Here is a 26,558-nt window from a genome sequence, read left to right as displayed (position 1 = left end):
ACGGCTCCTTAATACGCTGGCATTGAAAATTGATTTATTTAATGTTAGCTACGAGGATCTGATCCGGTTTATATCTTTTAATTTTAATATTTTATAATTTTTTTTGTTATGTTGAAGTATTGTTATATTTATTTATATATATACGTTTTTTTATGTTTTATAAATTTATAATTTGCTTTCGACCATCGTGGCGCATTGGGGTAACCTGTTAGGCCACGATGGTCTTAATTTAATCGAAAAATAAATAAAATAAATAAATAAATAACAATAATATATTAATAAACTGTAAATGTATAACTTTTATTACTCAAAATTTTATATATGTTTGCATATTAAACATTTAAAAACACTGTACCAATTTTTAACTCCATATCTTTAATCTTACAAGTGACAAATCACAACATATTATATATTATATTTACACTTTACATCTGTCAAACATAATACCTTCAGCTAATGAATCAATAATTATGATTGATATTTCAATAAAATTTATATATGTACTTTACTGGTACTTTTAGTATTTTTTCTGACTCATTAACGTTTTTTTATAACTACGTTATAAGTAAATATTTAATATTAATGTCACAAATAAATATATTATTTATATTTTAAATGTTTTTATTGTCTCTTTAACAGTGTTCATAAAATAATAATTTAAATATTGAGAAATATCTTATTCATATAAAATTTTGTCATAAATGTCAAGCCCTTTTATTGACTATTTATTTTTATATTAAATTATTTTATAGCTTTTCAGATTTTTATGGGTCCATCTTTTAGTTTTATTTCATTGCCTTTACATTTTCTCATTGTTTTCTTGCAATAATATATTAATTTTATTTATTTCACTAGGTGAGTTATGTTCTTTATAGTATAAGTCTTATTTATAGTCGATAAAAGATTTACTAATTCCAAACTGAGACACAAAGCGGCGCAAACCACGATAAATTTTAATTATGGATCTAGGAACTGTAAGGCGTTACTTCTAGATTTTTTTATTTATGATATTAACTTTAAAAAATAGCCCCGTGAAAGATCGTGTTATTGAAATAAATTAAAATAAATACTGTTGAAGCTAATCCATAAACAACAGCTTGGACACACAAATAACTGTTTTATAACATCACAAATGGGTACCGCACGAACTGACCATGTTGAAGTACGTTTTTTGTTACTTTACAGAAAGAATAGGCGGCCATTACCAAAAGAGATCAGCAAAGAAGCAGCTTAGCATGTTCCTAAACAGAATTTGCACCTAAAAATAAAATAGCGACAGTATAGTGGTATTGTGTAAAAAAGATTTATCGATCTTTTCTTAAACTAGGCGATACTGTTACAGTAAAATAATATTGTAGGGAAAATTAAATAATGCATAGAAAATTAACCATAACCTCATACGTCACTAATTACTGTTGCAAAATAGACGAATTAGAATTTAAAATTTTACCTCATATTCTACATTCCACTGCAGATTATCACATTTTTAAGAATTTTAAAAATATAATTGAATGATCTTACAAAAGTTTTTGACGACTTCACAACCTCTAATAATAAATATTTATTCATTGGTAAAGTATCGATAAAAGATTATTTCTGTAAATGGAGCACATATTATATGAAACAACTTAATATATTTTTCTTTTATAATATTTAATATTTAATTTTATATGTAAATCAAGTTACTATAATCATGTAAATTATATGTATATAATAAAATTAAATGTTTACAAAATATTATGATGCTATATAAAAAAATCACAAATTTATATAAACTAATACGATCGATATAATATAATATTATCTAAGATTCTTTAGCGGAATTACAAACAACATTTATGGCTCTTCTTTAACATTTTATATTTGATTTACATTAATTTTTTTATAATTATTACTGAACGCTCCATCTAATAGATTAGAGTTTCCTGATTTATTCAACTATTTACCTGATAATCTAATGAGGGATAAAGCCGTCCAAACGACTTCTGTAATGTATTGTTAATTTGAGAGCCGCTCATTTTGACCCTTCAGAAAAAGCTGCTACCATCACACAGCTTCCGGGCTGTACCACCCTAAACCACCCTGTGTGACTTCGGGCCCGTCCCGAGTCACCCCCTAGAATCCACCCTACTGAACCGCCACCCCCTCCGGCTTCATTTCGAAAACCTTTGAATCGGTTTCGCACGGCAATATTATTTATTGCATCGACCGTCGTATAGTCAAACTCTTGAGCGTAATTTATGTATGACTCTAGGAGCGATTATCTACATGATACGGTTTAATAATAAAAAGCTGAGTAATAAAGTAGTTACATTGTCGGATTATTTGTATTGTTATTTAAATAAGATGCTCGAAGAACTGTACAAGCAAGTTCTCGTTTAATAATTATATTTACGTATAAAGATTTAATTTAAAAGCGAACCGTGACGTTCGCAGAATAGTTACTTTGGAGCAAATATAAGTTTTTAAGTGAGTTATATTATTATTTTAAATAATATTAACATTTACTTATTTTTTTTATAAACATGTATATTTAATAAATAATATTAAAATTTAAAATAGTATGGATTCAAAAGTAAAGCTAATCTCACCTACTTATTTAAATTTAATTCTACTAAAATTCCTCTCTTATAATACAGGTATTGTATGTTTTAAAAATCCTTACGCCTCTTTACTTCTTCTTAGAATGTTAACATACATATATGGTTTCATATATATTAAATTTTTAAGAAGTGCTACAAAACATAATTTATTTTCTAGAACCTGCAATTTCGCAGTGGAAAAACTCTTGAATGGGAAACGAAAGTAGGAGAAGTTCCAATATCGAATATTGATTTAAAATCGAAATTAAACACTAAAAATCAAGATATATCTCTTTTGCAATAATATTAATATTTACTTCCCCATAATATTAATTTTGGTTATTAAATGAATATTTTCCGGATCACCTTGAATTTGTTTCGACCGTATTTATTTTTATGTAAGGCAAAGTGACTTATGCACAAAGTGGCATATAATGTAAATTTATTATATTATACGAACCACCCGTTCAGGTAGAATTTCATTTACTGCAACTATGCATTGACCGTGAGAAATCACTTGTCGCGCATACGCAATAAAAATTAAAAAAAACATGTTGTATTGTATTTTTTTAATAATGAAGGCATTTTATTATGTTTAAATGTTTGCTATTGAATATAGCGTTATATTATGAGCATAAATAAAACACAATATGTCGTGATATAAATATGATAAGCAATAATTATTTAATCATGTTATACATTATAATATAACAGCACAACAATTTGTATTTTACTGAAAGAAATACACAGCAATAAAACATATTATAATATTAAACATCATACATATATGTAAAATTACGTAGCAAACAATGGATTTACCACTCGCAATGACACTGTGTCGAAGTTTAATGAACACACTGTATTGTGATTAGTGTTCCGGTTTCAACTCGACGCTAAACGCTCTCGAATTGGCAATGAACGGGTTAACAAGATCTATTTCGGTTAACAAATTGCTTTAAGCCCATTAATATCATAACATAATAATACACACAAACCATAGGATTTCAATATATCTACTAATACCGCATCGCATTGCATTGTGAATCGGTCACCAGTTAATGGTTTAGAGATGGGTTATTTTTCTTTAATATTGTCACCCGTTCCCGATAGCGATAAATGTGAATTTTTTAATGCTACACCCGGTTTAATCGAATTTCTATATCATAAATTTAAGCAACACATCTTTTGTTAACGCCGTTGGGGTTCGAAATTTAGCACAGCGAACCCTCGATACAAAGAACGCACACACATGCCAAATTTTATGTATAGTATAGTGTATACTTGCATATATGAGATTTTCCATTAAAATCATATTGAACGATTGTTGAAGAGTGCTATTGTCTGGATGTCGTGTTCGAATGCAGCATGTCGTGCATGCTGAATTGTTTTAGCATTGATTTTTACATGTTGACTCAAGAAGTCGACGATGAAATTTTATTTTTGATCGGTAAAAGGGTGAGGCCAAAAAATTGATTTAAAAAAATTGTTTTATATTACTGTTATTATTTTTATTTATGAACTAACTTCTGTACTTATAATTTTCGTATAACTTTATTGACTGCAGATATAATGTTTTGCTAAACTAATTGCTAATGTCAAAACAATCTCTGTCACATTATTTATTGTCATGGTGAAGGCAAGGCAAATTATTATTAATTGCAGCTATTAAAGAAGCGTCAAATCTATAGAAATGTGCTTCAAGTTTTATTAATACACAAGGATTTAGAAAAGTTTGGAACTTAAATTGATAACAGTAGCTTATAAGGATTTTTAGTAGGTTAAGTAGACGCAATTCAAGCCGTTTCAAATTTACACAAAAAACAAAAAAGTCACTAATAAAAAAAACCACTGTTGACACATTTTCAGAGCATATTTTCTGGGGGCGCAGGCCTTCGGGCACTCTCCGGAGGGCTCTAAGGAGTAGTCCGGCCAAAGACAAGAGCTTGGAAAATGGTGGTCCACTATGGTGCTGGCTTGCAATGGACGCCTGACAAACCAAGAGTTTAAATAAACCCTGGATTCAGACTGCTTTAGTCCGTGACATAAGATTAACTCTCAAGCGTGGCTCACAATTGTTACTATCCTTGGCGCTTGCCAAATGGATAAAATTTCCTAGAATCACGCATAAAAATCAGTTTAAAAACTGTTACAATAAACGTTTGAAAGCCGTTCTAAATTTAGTTCCAAGAAAGCTATCTTGTTTTACGAACGGTAGCCACACTATCTATTAAGTAAAATAAACGTTCTAGCGTGCATAATCTATTTATAATCTCTTGCATCGATAAATTATTTTTTATAATTCTTACATACTTTATCATGTTTCTTGAGGTATTCATTGCAACTTGATACTTAATTATTTTAATTTAAAATTTAAATTCTTCTACTATTATGCATGTTGTTTATTTATATCTTACATTTTCCCGATATTAATATTCATTGAATAAGCATCCTTTGAATGTTCCATGCCACTATATTTATTCTAGATTTTTAGTAAAGCAGACAAATTTTGAGAATAATAATAGCAAACAACATTATATAATATTATTATAACACAATTGTTGCAATTTTTAATATATTATAAAAGTATTTTTTTGCTTTCTTTTATAGCCAAAACAGCATTAAACATAAGTATGTTTAAATTTATTGATTATTAAATACAGCATATAGTTGACTACAAAATCATAATCGTATTCACAATTCCTTCACAAGCAATCCTAATTCATTACAATTTTGTTCGTTACAAATCTTTCAAAAATATAAAAGAGCTACCATAAAAATAGATCGTGGTATACTAATTATCTGAATCAACAGTAGTTTCCTATTCGTACATTACTTTAGCAATTTAGTAAAAAAATACAGAATTAGCATCATCTTTAAAAATTTCTAACATCAACTTTTACATTGATTGTTCTGAGGACATTAGTTTTGAGTACTTATTAAAATTACCTTTCAAAAAGAATAGTCAGTGAATAATAAAAATTAAATGAATGTTAGTTTTTAATACCAGTTTCTAAATATAAACATTATAATGTAATTTAGTCGCAAATAGTTTTAGGGAAATATAATAGATAATATTAAAATATTTTGAAGAAAATTGTGATGAATACAATATAATTACACATATAAAATATGTCATATTAAAAAGTAGAACAAAAATAAAAAAAACTGTTTTGATAAAGTGAAAGTCTAATAAAAATATATGTTACTACTTAAATAAATTAAATATATCTAATAAGATTTGTTTATCAACATTTTTCGATAATCAAGACTTTAAGTACACACAACAATTATTAAAACTAATCGTATTAAAATTTTACTTTCTTTTTTAAATAGAAAAAATAAATATAAAGGTAAGATAAAACCTCACAACAACATATTGATGGTGTTAAATATTATAATTTGATTTATTGTGAACGATTATATAGGAGATAACAGCAATAGATTAAAAAGTACGAAATAAATAAACGTAATAAGAAATATTTTATATTATTTTTATAAAAAAATTTGAGAAAAATGAAAAAGTCAAATAGTACATAAAAATATGTAAAATACAATAAATTACCGAAATTTAATGATATAAAAGTGGTAAATAAATTTAAATTTTATATAAAAAATCTACCACGTAGTTTCACATTTTTACCAAAATTTATTTGATAACGTTTTTAATCTTTTTTGTTTCAAAGTTATTTTGAAAATATTTTTGTGGCAATTACTGTATTATATATTTCAATACAAAAGCCGAAATATTCATTAAATAAATAATTTATTTATATTCAATATTATATATCGTATAACGTTCGACGTGTTCATAAATTAATGGCGGACAACGTACGATAAACTTGTATGTTTATTATGATAATTAATTCTGAAGAGTAGTGTGTGTATGTAGTTTTAGTACTAAGACAACTTTTAGAATGAATAAATAACTATTCTATAGCCTTTCTAAGGTAAAATAGAAAGCCATTTTTTTTCTGAAAATATCATCTTAAGCTTTTCGTTTCGATGTTTTGATGTAATCGTGGCCGATATAAACCAATATATATTTACATAAATAATATTTAACCATTTATGTAGCAAAGTAAGTTTTCGTAATAAGTCACCTCAATGCCGTGTATTTTTAGAAAGGCTAAAGGAAATCATTTGGTTTTACAAAAAATAAATACGTAAAATTTTTGCTTTTATTAGCTATTAATTTATAAATTGTGTAGTAATACTACTCTTTATTTATTTTCCAATAAATATTACAATTAAATAAAAACATATGTCTATGAATTACTAAGCATTTAATAGTTTTTTCAAATTATAATCATGAAAAGAAAATATCTTTCATATAAATGTTATTATATACGTCTAAATTTTTTAAATATTTTTTTATCATTCTTATTGATAAAATCAACAATTAAAATGAAATGGCTCATTTAACATTATTTATCAACATATTGTACAAAACAATAACTAAACTCTTAAGATTTATTTTAAAAGAAAAACTAATATTCTTGGCGTAATTCATTCTGTCGTGCTACGAAAGATATTAATATCACTTTATCTAAGAGTAAAATGAAATTGAGGATAATATATAAAGTGACTTATTTGACAAAAAAATTAGTTACACATATAAGGTGGTTTTATATTATATAATATATAGCTCAAAAGTATTTTACTTAATTTTAATTTTTATGAGCACTATAATTTTCTGCACAAAAGTAAACGTTTAGTTATTTTACAACTTTTCCGTGTTTACAATTTTTTTTATCTAGTTAATTATATATTTTAACAACTTCTTCTTTTGCTCATATTTTTTGTATATGAGTACATTTATACGTATAAAGTATTTTTTAATAGTGTAGGATAATTCAACATTAAATTTAAATAATAAAACTAATAAATTGATATATTATATATTTATATACATATAACATTTCCATAAATCAACTATATTTTTATTTTTTATCTTAATACATATATGATAGTTTCTATGAGCTGAAAATAGCTAATTATTCGAGAATTTTCAATACCAGATATGTACGACCTAACATGATTTTAATTTATAATCACGATATACATCCGTGAGATTAGGAAAATCTGGGTAAAACTAATCTATGATGATTGATCAAAATTATAATTATGTAATAAATACTAATTCCGATCTCCTAGAAACGATAGAAATTTGAAAACACTAAGGTCCGTATAGGATTCGAGCCCAGATCTTTCAAGTCAATAGTCGGAAACTTAGAACACTCGTCTATCGTGTTGGTTTTTTATTTTTATCTTTATTTAAAATTTATATGTTTTATCTATCTCATACTCTCTTGTTGAAAAAAATAATATTTTTAATGTAACAAATAATAGTCTATATGTATCTACTAGCTTTGCTTGTAATTATTTTAAAGTTTTTAACCGAGCAATTTATAATTCAGTACTTCTTCTATACTTTCACTAATACGATAATATTTGTGTTTTATCTATTAAAAGATTAACTTGACACTTATTTACTTAATTTACAATATTATTTATATATATCATTACTTATAATGGACCAGTGGTATTTTATTAAGGATGTGGAGTAAAACGTAACTTTTCTAAAATATATTTTTTTTCATAAAAGAAAATAAAATCTCTTAACATATATATTTTAAGTGATGATAAATGTATATTGACTAGCTCTATAATTGTATAATATATGTATAGGAGAGTAAAAATCTGTAGATATAATACAAACTTTCATATATCTGCTTTCCTACATTTTCTTATAGGTCCACGAAAAATATGATGAAATTATATATATTATGAAGAGTTTTGTTAGTCACTATATTGCATATATGATATTTTTATAGCATATTTATTATAAATAGAGTTTCCAAATATTCGTTATTTTTAACTACTCGAATAAGGAATAGTACACAATTAAATATTCGATTGTATGCATGAAGCTGTTAAAAATCAAAAACACAGTTTAATGGATATTTTATATACGTAAAATAATAAAAAGTATTAAGATTATTTATTATAATTTAGTGTTTTAAACTTGAGATCGATTCGAATATTAATTTTAAATGTACCTTTTGCCAAAAAGTATCATTGAAATATAACTACAGACTAAACATGTTCGTATTGATTTAAATCAGATAAAACATTGAACAATAGCAATTAAGAAAGTCCACAGCTGCACTATGAGTAATTTCTACAATTTCAGCAATAACAAAATGATTTTACATTATAGTGTTTGTCAGTTATTATTTGATAGGTCATAGCTGTAACATGAAGATAAGAAAATAAATTGCTAAAAACAACCAGTAGATAATGCAGCGGTACATCGAATAAAAGATGACTACCTGCGTTGCTGTAATATACAAAAAAAACTGTGTTTTTAAAAATTTAAAAATATTCCATTACAGATATCAACGAATACTTTACAAATAGTTATGCAAATATTTAAATAACGAAATCATATTCAACCAAAGTACAGTTAGCCACTCGATATGTCTTTAACACACTTCTGTTTTACATTTATTTTAAATAGTTTCTTAATTGTAATGATTTGTAAAAGTCATTATTATTTTAACAGTTTCATTTTAAAATGTGATCCTTCGTTTCAATCTTCGCTTGAGTCATTTTGGCACCCTACTTTTTATTTACTGCACCCTTCTGGAGCTTGCGCTCTAGGCGGTCGCTTATCTCGCGTGCCTTTAGTTCAGTCTGCCAATCTCAATTATTGGACTAATTATCTAAAATAAATAAAGCAATTAATATAAATTATATAGCTTTGATAATCGTATTATTATGTAAACTTCAGCAACGTCTTCACCTAATGTTATGTGAATATTTATCACTTAAAAAGGCATTAAGAAAATAATTTCTCAATTTCTATCGTCCGTCAAACGGCGTTATTTTTTACCTTGACACCAAATCCATGTAGATTCTTTGACTGATGGAAACGAAATTTTAGGAAAAATCTTATTTTTGATCGGAGTCTCGGGTTCTTCTGGTAGGAGAGAAAAAAATGGAATTAATTGCGGTGTCGTGTGAGAGCAATTTGAATTTCAGCATATGAAAGATGAGCTAAGGCCGTATTTTTTTCACTCTCTCTACTAAGAGATAAAAATGCTGTCAGACACGTATAAGCGGAAGCTGTGGGCCAAATCACGATGGCGCCTTGCTCTTTGAGCTCTGTGGCGCCTATTTTCTTCATCTCCTTGCGCCACTTTGATAAGAAAAATTATGATGTCGATCTTAACCTTTAATTGATGATAATTATAATGTAAGGTTAACAGAAATAATTTGAGAAAAAATTTAAAATAGCAGAGGCAATAATATTTTTTAGATAAAAAATATCGATATGCAAATTTATTAACACGATAAATTAAATTAACTTATTTCTCTACTATGATTAATAACCGACATATTTAATTTAAAATCATTATAGATAATCGATCGTATTATCATTATTATCACGTTTTTTTATCGTCTAATAAAATCGTATTACAAATCGAATCAATTAATTAATTACAACAAACAGTCGGCTATGTGGTCGGTCTCGTTCAGAATTAACTTTCCCAATTTCACTTCACTCTTCCTTTCGCATTGAAAAGGCAGACGGTTGATTACGCAACCGAAATTCCTGGCACACAACGCCGAAGAAGCAACAGCGATGTAATAAATTAATCACGAAGTTGCTATTAAATTTTTGAGAAGAGAAAATCCTTGTATCACGACCTGGCCATGAGTTTTATGCGATGTAAAACAAAGATCCCGTTATTACAGGTACACCGCAGTGATGTCATGCATACGAAATTAAAATAAAATAAATAACAGACAAGGATACAAATCTAATAACAATAAGGATAATTAGTATTTATACTTAAAGACTATTTTTATAATTAAATAAAGTACTTATTTATGTCTTATAATTAATTTTATAATTTTATCGTGTGATTAAAAAAATAAAGTTAGAATCTTTTCAGCTTGAAAAGTCTCCAGCTATTCAAAGCCAATTACTTTTTCTTTTAAATATGGATATTTTAATGTAATTCAAAAGTTCATATATTTCAAACTAATTGGCGTGTCAAAATCAAATCAGTTTTGTTTTATAATTAATTAGCCTAATTAATACACACTGAAAAATAAAAAATAAATATTTATTTAAAACATATATTAACTAGTTATTTATAAGTCATCTAATCTCATTTTAGCTACATTAATATAATTTTGTATCGAAATAAGTATCAATTTATAATGCAGACATATCAAACTCATATTTTAACGCGGGCCAAAAATGCCTTAAGGTATAAAGAGATATGCAAAACACATTATCACGGTTGCTTTTTTTCCACACAATGAGTCCTTGTTTATGCTTAAAAAATATGAAAATGTATTTACATACAAAAAATATTTTTGTATGTAAATGTTGTTATAAAATGTTTTTTTGGAACAGAAAATGCATCCTGCGTTGAATTGACAACAAATCAAACTCACAGTTTTTCACTATTTTTTTGTTGTCACAGTAACCAAAAATTTTTGAGTGTATACGTAGGTTTAATCTCTCAAACTTCGCGGAACATTAGTATTTCGCAAAAAATAAATATGTGTTTCCGTGAAGAAAATTCAAACATGTTTGTCCTCATAATATAGATGTATTATTATTTCGCACCCGTTGCGCGTGACAGAGATGGCGTATATTGTTTTTGTGATTTTTATTTTGTCATTAGTCAGTCGACAGTTGCCAAATTTATCAATTCGGTTAACCGTGCTGTTAAGTTTATTTACAAATCTGATTATAATATATTAAAAGAAAAACATATTGAAATTCAGCAAACCGCTGAATACTACAATTCTAAATTCTTCAGAAAACAAGTCTGCGGAGTTATTACCAATTTTATAAGTAAATCAATGTTTTTATGAAAGCAATTAAAATAAATTTGAATAGAAACTATTTGTAAAATTATTCACATGACATTAGGGCTATATACTTTTGGAAATATAAATTGTTTAAATTTGCGTAAAAATTACATTTTGACAAGATCTTTTTGTATAGGATTTACATATTTTTAGTTTAATACAAAAACTAGAACAGAAAGAAGACATGGTAATTCGACTGATACATCTAAGATTTAATAATAAAAGGATGTACAAACCAAATCTAAAAAACAAGTGTCGCCTATGAACAGAGCATAATAAAAGTACGATAAAAGTTACTTATGTTTTAGACTTACATATATTGACAATTCAGGTGCTCCTAATGCAATGTGTGTTTTATTTATTTTTATTTTCTTTTTAATATAGCTTCCGTTGTAACCAGACAGGCGTAAGCCCAATGCGTTACAACGGGCAAATCTGTATCAACTGAGTAAGTCAATCAGACATAATGAATAAGCAGGGAATTTGACTAAAAGAAAATAATATTTAAATATCATTTAAATTAAATTTAAACAGCTTTTCCTATTCCACGAAGCGCATAAAAAAATAAACAAAATTTATATGAAAGATTTATTTATTTCAAACTTTATTAAAAAAATAGTTGATTTAAATGTATTAAATAATAGTTGATATATTTATTAAAAAATAGTGAATATTCTTTTTTTATATAAATATGTTAGCTATCCTTACCGATATTCACTTCTGATATGAGAGTATTGACCAAAGTGTATTCAAATCGAATTTTGGTCAATAGGGTGACGCAAAAACAATTATCACTTCTCAGAAGTAAAAAATTCACATCAAAAGCAATAAAATCGTGTCGCAGTAGAAAACGCTCGGTAACGATCGTTCCCATTGTGACGGCGTCAGCACAATTTTATTGCTTTTGACGTGGATTTTTTACTTCTGATAATAGATTATTGTTTTTTGCGTTCTTCTATTGGTCAAAATTTGATTTAGATGTTCTTCATTTGATTCTCAATCATTGAAAATCGTAATATTGTTAAATATTTATATCGTTATTTTAATTGAAGCTTCTTATCATACCAATATTTCCGTATTTTCTGTTTTTGTTTCTGTTATTTTTTTGGTATTTTTTTAGAGAGACCGATGGTAGAGAAGTAACTTTTAAACTTTTACACTTTAAATAAATTAAATAAAAATAATGACGTCAAGGTTCCGGAACGCCGTTCCACCGCGTTACATGACAAAAAAATCTCTGCTTACAAGTATTAACCACCAGACTGAAAGAGTCTAGGAATCGGTTATATCTATATTAATAATTATAAATGAATATGTGCTATACTATTTATTATCAATAGATGTCACTGCAGCTGGAGCTGTTTTTTTTAATAATAGTCCATTTATATATATAAAAATTCGGGTCTCGAACCCGCAACCTCAGAGTTACTATTCTTAGACGTTACGGGCTACGCTATTCCGTCCTTAACTTTATGTCGTAAAATACACGCGAGCAGTTCTTTGGTTCCAGCTAGAACATAGTAAGCACTTCGAAACGATAAGCGTTTTCTAATTTATAATAATTTTAACTGCTTACAAAGATTCTGTTAAATATTTATTTGAATATTTTATATATCTTTTCTTAAAACTATTTTAAAAAATATTTATCTTCTATTATTTTTGAGTATGAAGACGTAATATAGTACCTTCATAGTCCTTAACTTTATGTCGTAAAATACACGCGAGCAGTTCTTTGGTTCCAGCTAGAACATAGTAAGCACTTCGAAACGATAAGCGTTTTCTAATTTATAATAATTTTAACTGCTTACAAAGATTCTGTTAAATATTTATTTGAATATTTTATATATCTTTTCTTAAAACTATTTTAAAAAATATTTATCTTCTATTATTTTTGAGTATGAAGACGTAATATAGTACCTTCATAATAAAATGAAACCATGAACTATTAAAGTAAAATGTTATAGATATCGACTCTTAGCTTAATACTTTAAGAAGTTAAACAATTCTTTCTTTATAACTCAATAGTTCCACAGATAAAAATGCTGAATATTTCCTAGTCAAACATTCGAAAGTAATTATAACGATTTTGCGGAATTATGCATATTACAATGATAATATATTATCTATATTTAAATCAATTAAGTAATTTTTACTGATACATGCATATTTTCCTAGAATTAAGCTCATCGATTACTCATACTATAAAACTTTTAAATACCTTCCAAATTGTTGTAATTGACTCTTCGATTATTTGATCTGAGTCGTATTCGTTGCTAATTTATATTTAGTATCACAAAATAAACTTTAAAAAATAATTCTCGACTAATTATGTAATACTTGAGTAATCAGAAGTCAAAATCTGACCAAATCATAAACTTCTATGGATTACTGTAATATTTACTACTTCAAAACTAAATAGCGCGAGATAAATAATTAGTAGTTGAATTGATGTATAAATAAATATCTATTGAAACGATTGTCTTCTCAATATTATTATTATTCGTTTTCCGTCGCTTTCATTGTTCGACTTTTATAATTCTATCCGTTTTTCAGTTGCAGCCCCCAAGCCCAAAGACCCAAAGCCCACCCTACGCCTCATGAATAATTAGCCGGTCGAGCGGGACGCTCAAGTCGAAAACTGCCTATGTTTTCTCTTTAGACACCGGCTCGTGGCTCAACGCTCCAAAACTTTGGACCCTATCCGACCCTGATTACCTGAAGCCGGCACATATTTTATATTGAAACGCCTGCGGCGTCAGCCTCCTGAATTACTGCTGCGCTTAATTCTTTGATCCTTGCACGTTAGTTTGACTAATCGAGTTTATTTATTGGATGACAGCTCAATTTTTAAAAGTATGTAATATAATATAATTTTTAGACATACATACATACATGCATAAACATTAAAAAGCAGCACGTTTTATATAAAGATAGCTCTTATACTGCAATCGTGTCTGTCACAGCACTCAGAGCTATTCGGAACTTATATTGCATCGTACGTTCGCTAGAGTGATTAACATGCATCACTTTTATTCGCATATACATATACATAAATTTCATTACTGTATAGCTCAAAAACGATTAATCGAATGTTGCAGATTGCTATTATGATTTTTTTGTGTTTTGCGGCAGAAGGAGTGTGACTTTGAAGCCAAAAATACGCCGGAAAAGCTGATAACATATGTAAAGAAATGAAGATGCCGCTATCCACTCAAGCGGTTGATCTTGGAAGCTGGAGGGTCGTCACTGGCGTGTCGAGTTATATTATTGTCGGCTGTGATGTCTGTGGAGCAACTGCGATTTGTCGTTACGTTTTTAAATAAATTACATTACTAACTATAAACTTATAAGCTGAAATTAAAATTTTCCCTAACTTTTAGATTGCCGGAATTCGGCAAAATGACTCATAAGAATTAAACCTTAACTTGATTTTTTCTTTACTTATATTATAGATAGAATGTATAATATGTTTTATAGGTTTGGGAATACATCATTTTAATAACACAAAAGTACTTAAATCAAAATTGCGTCAAATGCTCCATGGTTTGTCAACAACTCGATGCTACATCACAGCTTAAAAATAGACATCCTTACCAAACGTTAAATTATAATAATAGAAACTTATACCAGAAATATAAATTAATAAATAAACATTATTTTCTAAAATTAAAAACAAATAAATAATCCGTAATAGTTAATTCAAACCCCATTAAGGTGTGAGGGAAAAAAAATGAAATATGTAAGAGAGCATAATCTATTAACTGTAAAATAACATTAAATAATGTATGTATTTTATATTAGGCTATGAATTTTATTAAAGACTAAAAATAATACAAGTATTTATTTATCTGATATTGAGATAAAATACTACTGGAGTCTATATATATCAATAATAGTCACCATTATTTTCTTTCGGGTTAAACTTGCTTTTGGAGCTTCTTTGCTATCTAACCATTGTCTTGATATATTATAGTTATCGTAGATAATCCATATTTCATTACAGAAAATGATTTTTTTAAGAATGATTTCCTATTGCTTTTGAGAACCAATGAAATTATTCTAAATGAAATAACACCTTACAGTTCTCGGACATTCGTCAAATCTTAAATTGATATTTTTGTGGCCTAAGCTGCATTGTGTTTCAATTTTAACTCTTTCATCGACATCATAACACATACAAGTCTAAAAATCAAGTCTAACAATTATAGTGCAGTAAATAAAAAACATTAATTTATTTATTACAGTCCGTTTTCGACTTAGTAAAAATCACCCACGGGCTATTAAAAAACCTAATAAATATAACTAATGTAAGTATTGTTTATTTATAATACATAGCTGTTCGAAAATATTTTTGTAAATTATAAAAAGTTAGCCTAATCGACTATGACGCGTGAAAATAATAATGGGTTATTTTATTAAATCATACCTATAAAGTATATTAAAAATGTTTAATATATAAATAATAAATACTATATTAAAGTAATATGACATATTTAATGACATTTTTTCTACATAAATTTCTAGAATGTCTTATGAATATATTTTTTATATTGTCCCTTTTTATCTGATACTTATCTTTCATTCATCATAAATGAGGAGCGTGACCACAATCACCGTTTGTTAAGATTTATTTATGATTATTATTAAAGTCTTTCTCTCTGTCTTGTTCTATTGATATTCCCAATGACTACAAAATTTTCCACGTAGTCACATTCTGGAGAATCGCCCACAGCCGTTCTTTGATAACCAACTTTTCTACTATAGAGACATTGCTTTTCTTTTCTATCCAAGAAACAACGAGCATCCCTTTCCAGCACAATATTTTATAAGCGTCTATACTTTTCATATCTGCCTCTCTCTCTTTATATATAGCTTTCATAGTACATGTAAAAATATTGATAAAACCAAGCGTTAAATCAAATACAATCGTTTAAAATAATAAATATTTACATTGTAATGTTATTTATGAACCACCTTATACAAACTCGAGACAAATCAAGATGTAAAAGCTCCGGACAGGTGAAAAGTTCATTGGCGGATGCAATCGTTGGAAATTCCTCTCAATCGCGCTCGCCGACGCCGGTTTTTGCTTTTCATTATTTCGACACAATGTCTTCAAAGGGATAAATGGAGAATATTTTTAATTATCATCGTAACGGCGATCTCTCGACTAAAGGGGGTGCGCTCCGCCTCCGACTCTCTGGGGGTGGTCTGGGGGTGCATGGGGTTACAAATTCTCCTCCCCTCGTGGAGTCGGAGCTTCGTCCCCGGCAATAAGAGTAATGAATGGCGCGATCCTTGCGTACGTCATCGGGACCCTCCCCGTAGGGTCTTGCCGCCGTAATTACTGAGAATTGTTATCTTTGTAGTAAAAAACGAGTAACTGGATAAATGTTTCGACGCTAGGTGTCGATATTCAAAATGTCGCGTTGCCGATTTATGCAAATAATAAGTACAGTCGACACTGGTTTAGCGTCATTAATTTGTTCTGGGTCGCAAATTGATTTTAATCTTATTCATCATAATCATATTCACGTCATTAACGTCACGAAAAATTTAAATCAACCGAATTAATTTCTCTAAAGGGCTTGCTGGCTTGACTGATTTTTAACAGAAAAAACGCGCTTACTATAAAAAATAAAATTTTAATCAATAGTTTTTTGGTCATTTTTTTTAAATTTTAATTTATTAAAAATAAAGCTATACAAATAATATATAATACATCTTTTTTACTTGTCCTAAAAACGCATATTAGCCTTCAAATACCAATAATTAAAGAACACTGTCATCACATAAAATATTATAAAAATATTTCGTGAAATCACACTGACCCACTAATCTCATGTATTGGTGACTACGATAAAAACATCCCTAAACTTAAATACAAACACAAATGCCAAAGCAGATAAAGGGTAAAGATATCAATGATTCTAAATTTTTGAGTCTGTTGTCGTGGCTCGAACCCGCGGCCTTTGAGCTACCAGTCTAGACTTTAAGGACTACACTATGCCGACCTGTATGATTTAATTCTTGTTTATACAATGCTTTTTTATTTAATATCACAAATCATGATGATCATATTTGTAATAATAAATAAATAAAATAAACGTAATTAATTAAAATTAACATCCTTAATGCGCCTGGTTAAAAAAAATATTTTTTAAATATAAATAAATATTTTTAACGACAATAATATTTATGGGTGCTATTTTAACAAGAAATTATTTTGAGAGATATGTGCATTTAAATAAATACTTTGTTCCATAAAACGAATTGTTTGTGCATTTATATAAAGGAATAGTCGCAGAGAATTATTCATAAGGTGTTTACTGTTCTAACCAATGCCACTCGCTCTCACCTAATATGTACAACAGTAATGCACAAATAATTATTTTATATATTGCTCATTTAAAATGTTTTCAACATTTATCACAAAAATCAGATTTAAGCTCTGCATTCACTTTTTCAAAGGGTCGTACTACAAAACAATGTAATGTATTTAATACAGTTAAATTATTTTTAAATATATTTAATAATAGATGTTTTCGTTTATTTAATTAACATACATAAATTAACAATTAAAAAGAAATACGATTTTCATTCAAATTTCCTTTGAAAAATCCCAAGAATTCCTGTGATTTGTAAAAGTGAGAGTCTCGATTTCTAGATCCCTTAAAAGTTATAAAAATCATATGATCACTTAAGCCGTCTCGATAAATATACAACTCTAAACTTATTGATTATTTTTTGTGTCCCTTTTGGAACGTATGAACATTTTTAGCAACGTATGAACATTCTCCGAAACTGTATACATTAAATATATATTCACAATTATTGTATTTATTTTATTATATTCATCTAAATTATTCGAGGTTTATCCAAGCTTAAAAAAACAAATATTAAAGTTTAATAAAATGCATTTCCTAGCACGTTTTGCGGTATAACACGTATAACACTAAAACAATTAAATCCAACCGAGATAAAAATATTTCACTATGACTATGAAACATTACGTTTTAAATATAATATATTTGTCCTAATTATTTTATATAAATATGCATAACTGTCTTTATCCTTTTAAAAACTGTCGCATTGTTGATATCATTAATTTAATTAATTAGACACTTTAAAGATAGACACACATGAGTCTCAGTAAATGTTATATTATCATTAGTTTGTAGATGATTTAAGATAAATCAGTGTATGGCAATGTAAATGACAATAACCAGATATACATTAGCTGAAAGGGAATGATAATAAAGTGCAATTTTCATTTCTGAATATACAGTAGTACCTCGGTTTTCGTCGACAATCCATCCGAAAAGAATCGTTGAAATCCGAAATCGACGAAAACTGAGGCAAATATTTGTAGTATGTGTTAACACTCACAATCAATAAAAAAAAAAGCACAAAAACACTAACACTGGTAAGCTAACGTCGACGAAATCAGAGGCAACTGACAAAAACGAAGTGAGATGAAATGTGGTCAATTCATATGTAATCTTACATGGACAAAATGTTGGAAGAAGTAGTTTACATGTCATTAACAACTAGGGTTTACACCTCATGATTTATTGAAGATCATAAGGCAGCTCACGATGTAGATATGATTTTTTTAAATTCTTTCAGGATAAGATATGTTTCTACGGTTACTTCAAAGGATCGCTGAAATAGTGGTTTAAAGCTTTTTTAAGTTCGAAATGAACTGTTGCTCTATGGACTGGAGTAATAGAATGGAGTTAGGAAGAAGAAACTTGATCCTAATGAACTCGAATTTCTCCAGTAAGTCGTTCTCAATGTATTAAGGGTGAGTAGCAAACAGGAACATTATCCATAACTAACAATACTTTGAGTGCCAAGTTACTTTTTAAAGGGTATGTCTTCGCTGCAAGTAGATTCATCAACTGTCGAGAAAAATCGTTATTTTAATTGAGGAGAAAGTGACGCAATACTTACTGCTCGTATTGCAAGACATCACTCGTTTATCAAGTAAAAAAATATTTTAAAAGCTCGTATTATTAAACATTTATAGAAAAATTTACTGGCAATCTGATGTTCCGCTGTAATTGATTTATATAGGAATGCCTCGATAATAAATCATGTTATCAGTTTGTAAGCTCCTGGTCTAGTCTAATTGGGTTTTTAAAGGCTTCAACATTTTCAGAATCAGCCTTACCTTAATCACACGAAAATCAGTCAAAGAACAAAACGGCCACGCCCGGAAAATAATAGACCGAAAAACACATTGCGATCGCGACCAGAGATTCAACCGTCAACCTTTTCAAGCTTTTCCGGCATACAAGGAAACACACTCGCCGACCGCGGGTTGAGTCTGTGGGGGCGCCCCGAGGGGGGCACAGCCCTCATCTGGGTTTCGTACCCCACGACAAATATTCATCAGAAAATGTAATAGGCACGGCCTCCTTCCGGTCTGCAGGATTGCGAGAGGACCGACACGCCGAAGGGTGGAGGCAACAACAATAACCATTATGAACCCTCTGTGGAAATGTCTAAACACTTGTGGATTACAAAGGCGACGAGCAAAAATTTTTAGCTCACCGTTTAACGCGAAGACTTAATGCATGCTATAAACTGGTGGTTGAGGTGTTTGCGGACTGAAAGTATCGTAAAGTCGTGATCGTGATTACGGTGCATCCAAACTGATAATTCCTTTTAGGTGCTTCACACCTTGAATAAATGTGTTGTTGAACCAAGTACCAACCTCTAATAATACTGTAAAATAAATTTTAACTACTGCTATAAGGTTAATTTAATGTGTTTTATATTTAAAAGTACAAAGATTCCATATCAGTTATAATTAGAAAAAAAGTTCATGGATGTCGCTACCCTAATACACAAGCACAAATTCGTGTAGTTAAAGATCTCTAGAAAGGCCTTGTGTGATCCGTTTCTTGATAATGTTCAATGATATGAGAAACTGCTGTTCAAATGTATTTTGTTTATGTACATATATGTGACATGTCTAAAAATATTGTAGAACTATGCATGATAAAATGGCATTTATTGGTTATTTATTGGAATATTTTGAATCAATGCGGTTAACATTTTATGCTAATGGAATTACAAAAATGACCGAGAGGTGGGAGAAGGTTAAATACTGTCATCTTCTGCATATTTTATTAGACTTTCTAGCAGTTTATTAAATGATTGCATATTGTATTAAGTCCGGCAACAATGGAAATTTCTTTTCTTTTTTGTTTACACACAAAATAAAAAATCTCGAGTTTGTTTGTTTAGACACAAGATAAAAAAAATATTATTTTTTTAAATAGACCTTTTACGAATCAATTATTGATTATGAGTAAACGTTTCAGAAATGTTTTATTTATTTAATATATTATTATATATTGTTGAACTATTGTAATAATTATTTAATATTTAATACTGTTGGTATAAAACGAGTATTAAAGCACAAAATGTGCTAAATAATTAAATAGTAGTGAGTTAAAATTTGCATTCGACGAAATGGTAAATTTGTTATTTTGTTTCAGCGGAGTATTAAAAACAATTTTTAAAAAAATTGGAAGGCTTGGAATACTCAATAGGCATAATAAGATTATATGTATAAGCATGGAACGCAAAACAACTTATATATTCTTTAGAAAGTATATATTTTAAAAGCAATGACAAAAAATATGTTTTAAACAAAAAATAATCATTTAACATCATCTAACAATAAATATGCGTACTTTGTTTTATATATTTGACAATAACATATAATGTTCTTCAGACTATTAGTAATTAGTGATCGAATTTTTTTTTCTTTCGTTGTAATCTGACAGGCGTAATGCGTTTCAACGTGATAAATCTGTATCAACAGGGTAAATCAATCAGACATAATGAATACCTACAAGTAAGTATTAACCACCAGACAAAAAGACTAGGAATCGATGACATGTATATAAATAATTATGTATTTAATTTACACTCAATAGAAGTAACTTTACAGCTGGTGCCAATTTTTATTAATAGCGCATTTTTATGGAGGCCGCTGTGGTTCGAGCCCGAAACCTCTGGGTTACCAGTCTAGATCTTTTGGACTACGCCATTCGGACCTTATAAAATGAAATATTTTTTTAATGTGTATATAGTTATGTACCACCAGTATAGTTTGATTCGGTGAATAATACCTGAATGAGTGAGGTCGAAACCAGTGACTATTATATAATATAATTCTGATCGTTCATCGCAAATTATGTGTTCCTGAATTTTCCTAATCACGCGGTTAAAAATCGTGTTGAAAAATCAGGTCGAGCATAGTGATTGTGAGTTATAATAATAGCTAATAAATATTAATAGATTTAAATACTATAATTTTATTATGGTATCTCACTACTTACATAGTAGTTGTTGATTGTGTTTACCTGGTTGTAACGTATTAAGCCTGTCGCATGTTATATTGCAACGGTATATGTATGCATAGAATATATAGATATTAAACATACATTATCATGCTTTTAAGAAACCTAAATAATCAGTTAACCATTACAGAACAATAGTACGTTCACTGAGTATAAAAATATAAGCCGATGAACAAGAATCACATTGTCTATTATCATTTAACGATTGTTATTATAGTGAATATTGCAATTAACAAGAAGGCATATATCTTATCGGATTTAAGTAGCTTATTCGCTGGATTATTTACCCGCACAGTAAAGTTCATTGTTGTGGATAAAGTAATATCATTGTTAAAGATTTGCTCGTGATCTTTAAAATAAGTAAGCTAATTTTATTTTTCTATATTCGTTTTACTATTATTTTCCAAAAAAAAGGATTAAACATCACGTCACGGAGGAAGCACGACGATATGCATTCGATCCCAGATTTCATTATGCACCTCACTGCACTTCAACGTAGCAGATAATACGTTTAGCAGTTTCATAAAATGCACCGATCGCTCTCCAGTGCAAAATATGAAGATAATAGTACAATATTAACGTAATAATTACGTATTATTGGTAAATAATAATATTATTATAATATAAAAAAATATTATTTATTTAGTGAGACTGTGATAATAGTTTTATTATTTTTATTAAATGAAATTTTAAATATGTTATTAATTAACTTGATCAATGCGCATATGTTTAGCCCTTTTACCTTAATATTAAAGCGAATTGACGTATGGTCTCTATATTAATACTTTACAGTACTGTACGTTAATCTCCGAAATGTATTTGCTCTTCTTTTAACAGATCAACGTCACATATTTTTTAATATTATGTTTGCCTGCAAATGACATCACAGAACACAAAACCATTTTTTTTATCAGAGGGTGGTAAATCATAATCCTAAAAAGGTTTCGCGGAGATATTTACCTACTGATTATTTGTTTGACATACTAGCGACCTATATTTTCTGCATTATGATGTTGAAAATAATACACCAAAAGTTAAATAAACGGAAATTTTTTCGTAATATTTCAATACAAACTACACAGAAAATAGATTAAATTATTAATACCGCAAAATCAGTACTTTCATTAGATCAATGCTGAAATATCAAAATCAAAAGTCTTATTCATAACCAGGCATTCTTGTCTCTCGATGTTTTTCATTTCTAGAAAAATGAGAATTTTAATGTTTCACTTCTTAAATTTCTCGAATTCTCGATAAATTTCGAATATGTGATAATTTTATTTTTGCAATAATTTCTTGCCAATATTTTTAGCATGTACATACTATGGAAAGCCTCTATACATTTTTGCAATCTGCCGATTCCCACGCGCGATTTTTTTATTATCTGAATAAAAATGTAGTATTTAGATCACCAAAACAAAGATAATGAAATATGTTTCTGGCGATACAGACCAGTTAATAATTAATAGCTTGGATTACGTTATATCGACCACTATACATAGTATATAATTATTTTAAGCAATAAACCATTTAGTATATAGTATGTTCTTTATAATGCACGATCATGTTATTTATTCCTATGAAAATAAATTGATACACATGTCTTAAACACACAATAGATATGAGTATGTATGTATGTATGTGTATGAAAATAACTGACACGGTACATACATTTTCACATAGTCCACTATTATTTTACTAGCTACATAGCCAAATAGACTTACTCTTTACTATGTAACTGTAATAATAAAAGTCAGGATACATTAATTGAAGTTATATAACACAACATAAATAATTGAGTATTACCTGCCGTAATAATTAATATAAGATACACATATACCCGAATAGAACCCTCTGAAATATTTATTAATGGTTGACTTAATTATTTTATGTTTTGTCCTTAGATGTCTACGTTTACATAAGAAAAATGTAAGACGCAATCTATAAAAAACATATTTTTAATAGTTTATTAATTATAAGGATACATTCTGAATTTAATTTAATAATTTATACATTTTATTTACATACCGTTGATTATCAACGGGTACGATACTGTTGTACAATATATTTACAATAGAATTATAATAACTAATCTCACTATACCGTCACGTGAAAGATTTAATTTTTTTTAAATTACCATATCACAAGGAAAAAACTTTTTCCAGATGAGCAAACCTGTAGAAGACAAAAGCGGCACGGAAAAAGGAAAACGCTGTCGCGAATCCTTTATCCGCCGCATTCCGGCCAGACTTTTCCAGGGCTAACAATGGAGACGGGAATGGGAAAAGCCCACCGATGGACAGACGGATGGACAAACAGAACGGCAAAGTCCAGCATCCAGAAATTGCCGCTGAGTATCCGACACCAATTAATCGGTCGACTTTGCCTTTTTGGCCAACATTGACACCGATAGTTTTTCTTCTCAAAGAAAACATACAACATCGTTAAACGACACCCATGCAAGGTCACGAGAAAATTAAAATCGATAATTTACTTGAATAAAAACTATAAGCACACGTTTTAACATAAAAAAATTTTTGCTTATAATAAAAATTCATTCATGTGTGATATGTATATACATTTGTACATACATTAGGAATGTTGAATTAAGAAAACTGCATCTGCAAGGCAGTCTATGAGGATAAAAAATAATCTAGATTCAACACAATAAGTCTGGCGCTGCTATCCTTTAATTATAGTGATGGCTTTCTGAAAGTTCTGCTATAATTTAGTTTTCTTTTAGGCAATATTTTGTTCTACCCACTTGAATTTTAAGCTTAAAAAATATCGATAGAAGAACGCCTTTATTACGTTTCCCTCGTTTCTCCCGAAATTTCTTACTTGAATCGTCCCAACATTGTCCGAATAACCCTTTTACAACATACTAGCACCAAAACAGCGTCGCAGCGAAAAGGTTAAAATAACGGACGTTGCAAAAAAAAGCTTTTTTGTGATGATACTATATCCAAACCAAGGCTTTACGAATGGTACAGACGTTTCTAAGAAGGCCGCAAAGACGGTGAAGATAACAAGAAATATGGGCAAAAATAATATCGAATTGTGCTTGGTAATCACCATTAGTTTGTATGCAAAGAAATTTTACTGACGTTTTTGTCATGACTTGAGTAATAGTCAAATTTGCTTCAAAACTGTTGAATTTTTAACAACAGTAGCAGCGTAAAGAAATTTGACATCAAAACAATGGGACAATCGTATCAATGAAAGCATCCTAAGGAGATAAAAAATCATGTCAAGTTCGATCGAATATCAAGGTTCTCTTACTGTTGAATTTGTTCTGGAATTATCCGTACAATTTGTGCATTAGTAAATATGTATGTCGGCTTATTTTTAATGTTTTTAAGGGACGTCTCGAGTTCATAGAATTCTCATTGTTTCAAGACGTAAGCGAAGTGATAGTTCTGGATGAATTTAACTGAAATGTTTTTAGGAAATTAAGTTTTATATCCTCCAGAATGGGCTAAGGTCTAACGTCTCCTCCAGTTCCCGATCAAATTATATAAATGCATCGATTTTAACAAATATTCAATTTATTACAAAAATTATATTATTCATTTATTAATTTTTTGATTTTAAAATTAATTATCTTTACTTGTATAATTTAATTGCTATTTTTAATGAAGCCCTTATTAAAAATCAATTAAAATTTTTGAAAATCGATGCATTATCCGTGAGAGAAATAGTCCCTGAGTGCAATTGTCCGTGATAACAATTGTCCTGAGAGCAACTGTCCTGAGAGCAATTGTCACAGGAGCAATTGTCTCGAGAGCAATTGCCACCAAACCATTTTTAATGACAGAAGTATGTAATAATCTCCCCTGTTTCAAGTTCGATTAACCATAAATCACTTTTCTAATACTCTTATCAGATTCTACTTATAACGAAAAATCTTACACGAACCGTTTTAGAATGTTTTATAGTTACAATGCCATATAGTCGATTATATATGATTCTAAAAGCATTGCAATTTGATGACACGTGACACTATAAAAAGATAAACGCACACCGATAAGAAAAATATTCTATGATTTCTCAAGACTAGTATTTTTTAACGTAATTTATATTTTATTTCGAAATATAGCGAATACAATAAAAAAATACGCTCAGGTGCTCACCTAGGCTCCGTTATGCAGAGCGCGTTTTGCTTCAATAATTTATTGGCGATTCGCGTTCTGTATGATATGCTAGTTCGTACCGTCCTCGAATATGACTTCGATGTCTGGAATCGAAGTGAATCGAAGTACTCCTTGTTGTTGGAGAGAATTTAAAGAAAAAATCGGAGACGCTTCTACAAGACATTCATTGTATTTGCGGCGTAGCGTTTACTCAATGAAGCACTTTTCACTAGAGCGTCGCGATCGCGTCCCTTATTCTTACCCGCTGCGGTCAGCGCTTGAGAGCGCTTCACTTGCACGAGCCATCCAGCTTCTCAATGAGCATGCCGAGCACAAGGATTTTTTCGGCGATAGCTATGAGAAGCTAGAAAAATTTACGTGGGATGGTGCTCATTTATTTTAATGCACATTACCTTTTTTAATGTTTATTATTGCTTGTATAATGGTCATCATGATGTATTGAGGAAACATGACAAGTATAGCTGGTCAAATTTGTTACCAAAAATATAAATAAAATAAATAAATAAATTTGTCAACATATCTAATTTAGTAATATAGCAATTGGA

The sequence above is a fragment of the Plectrocnemia conspersa genome, unplaced genomic scaffold (genome assembly GCF_051122295.1).
Source record: "Plectrocnemia conspersa isolate PC_06_02 unplaced genomic scaffold, ASM5112229v1 ptg000010l, whole genome shotgun sequence".
NCBI lineage: Eukaryota > Metazoa > Arthropoda > Insecta > Trichoptera > Polycentropodidae > Plectrocnemia > Plectrocnemia conspersa.
Note: the sequence above shows the minus strand (reverse complement) of the source record.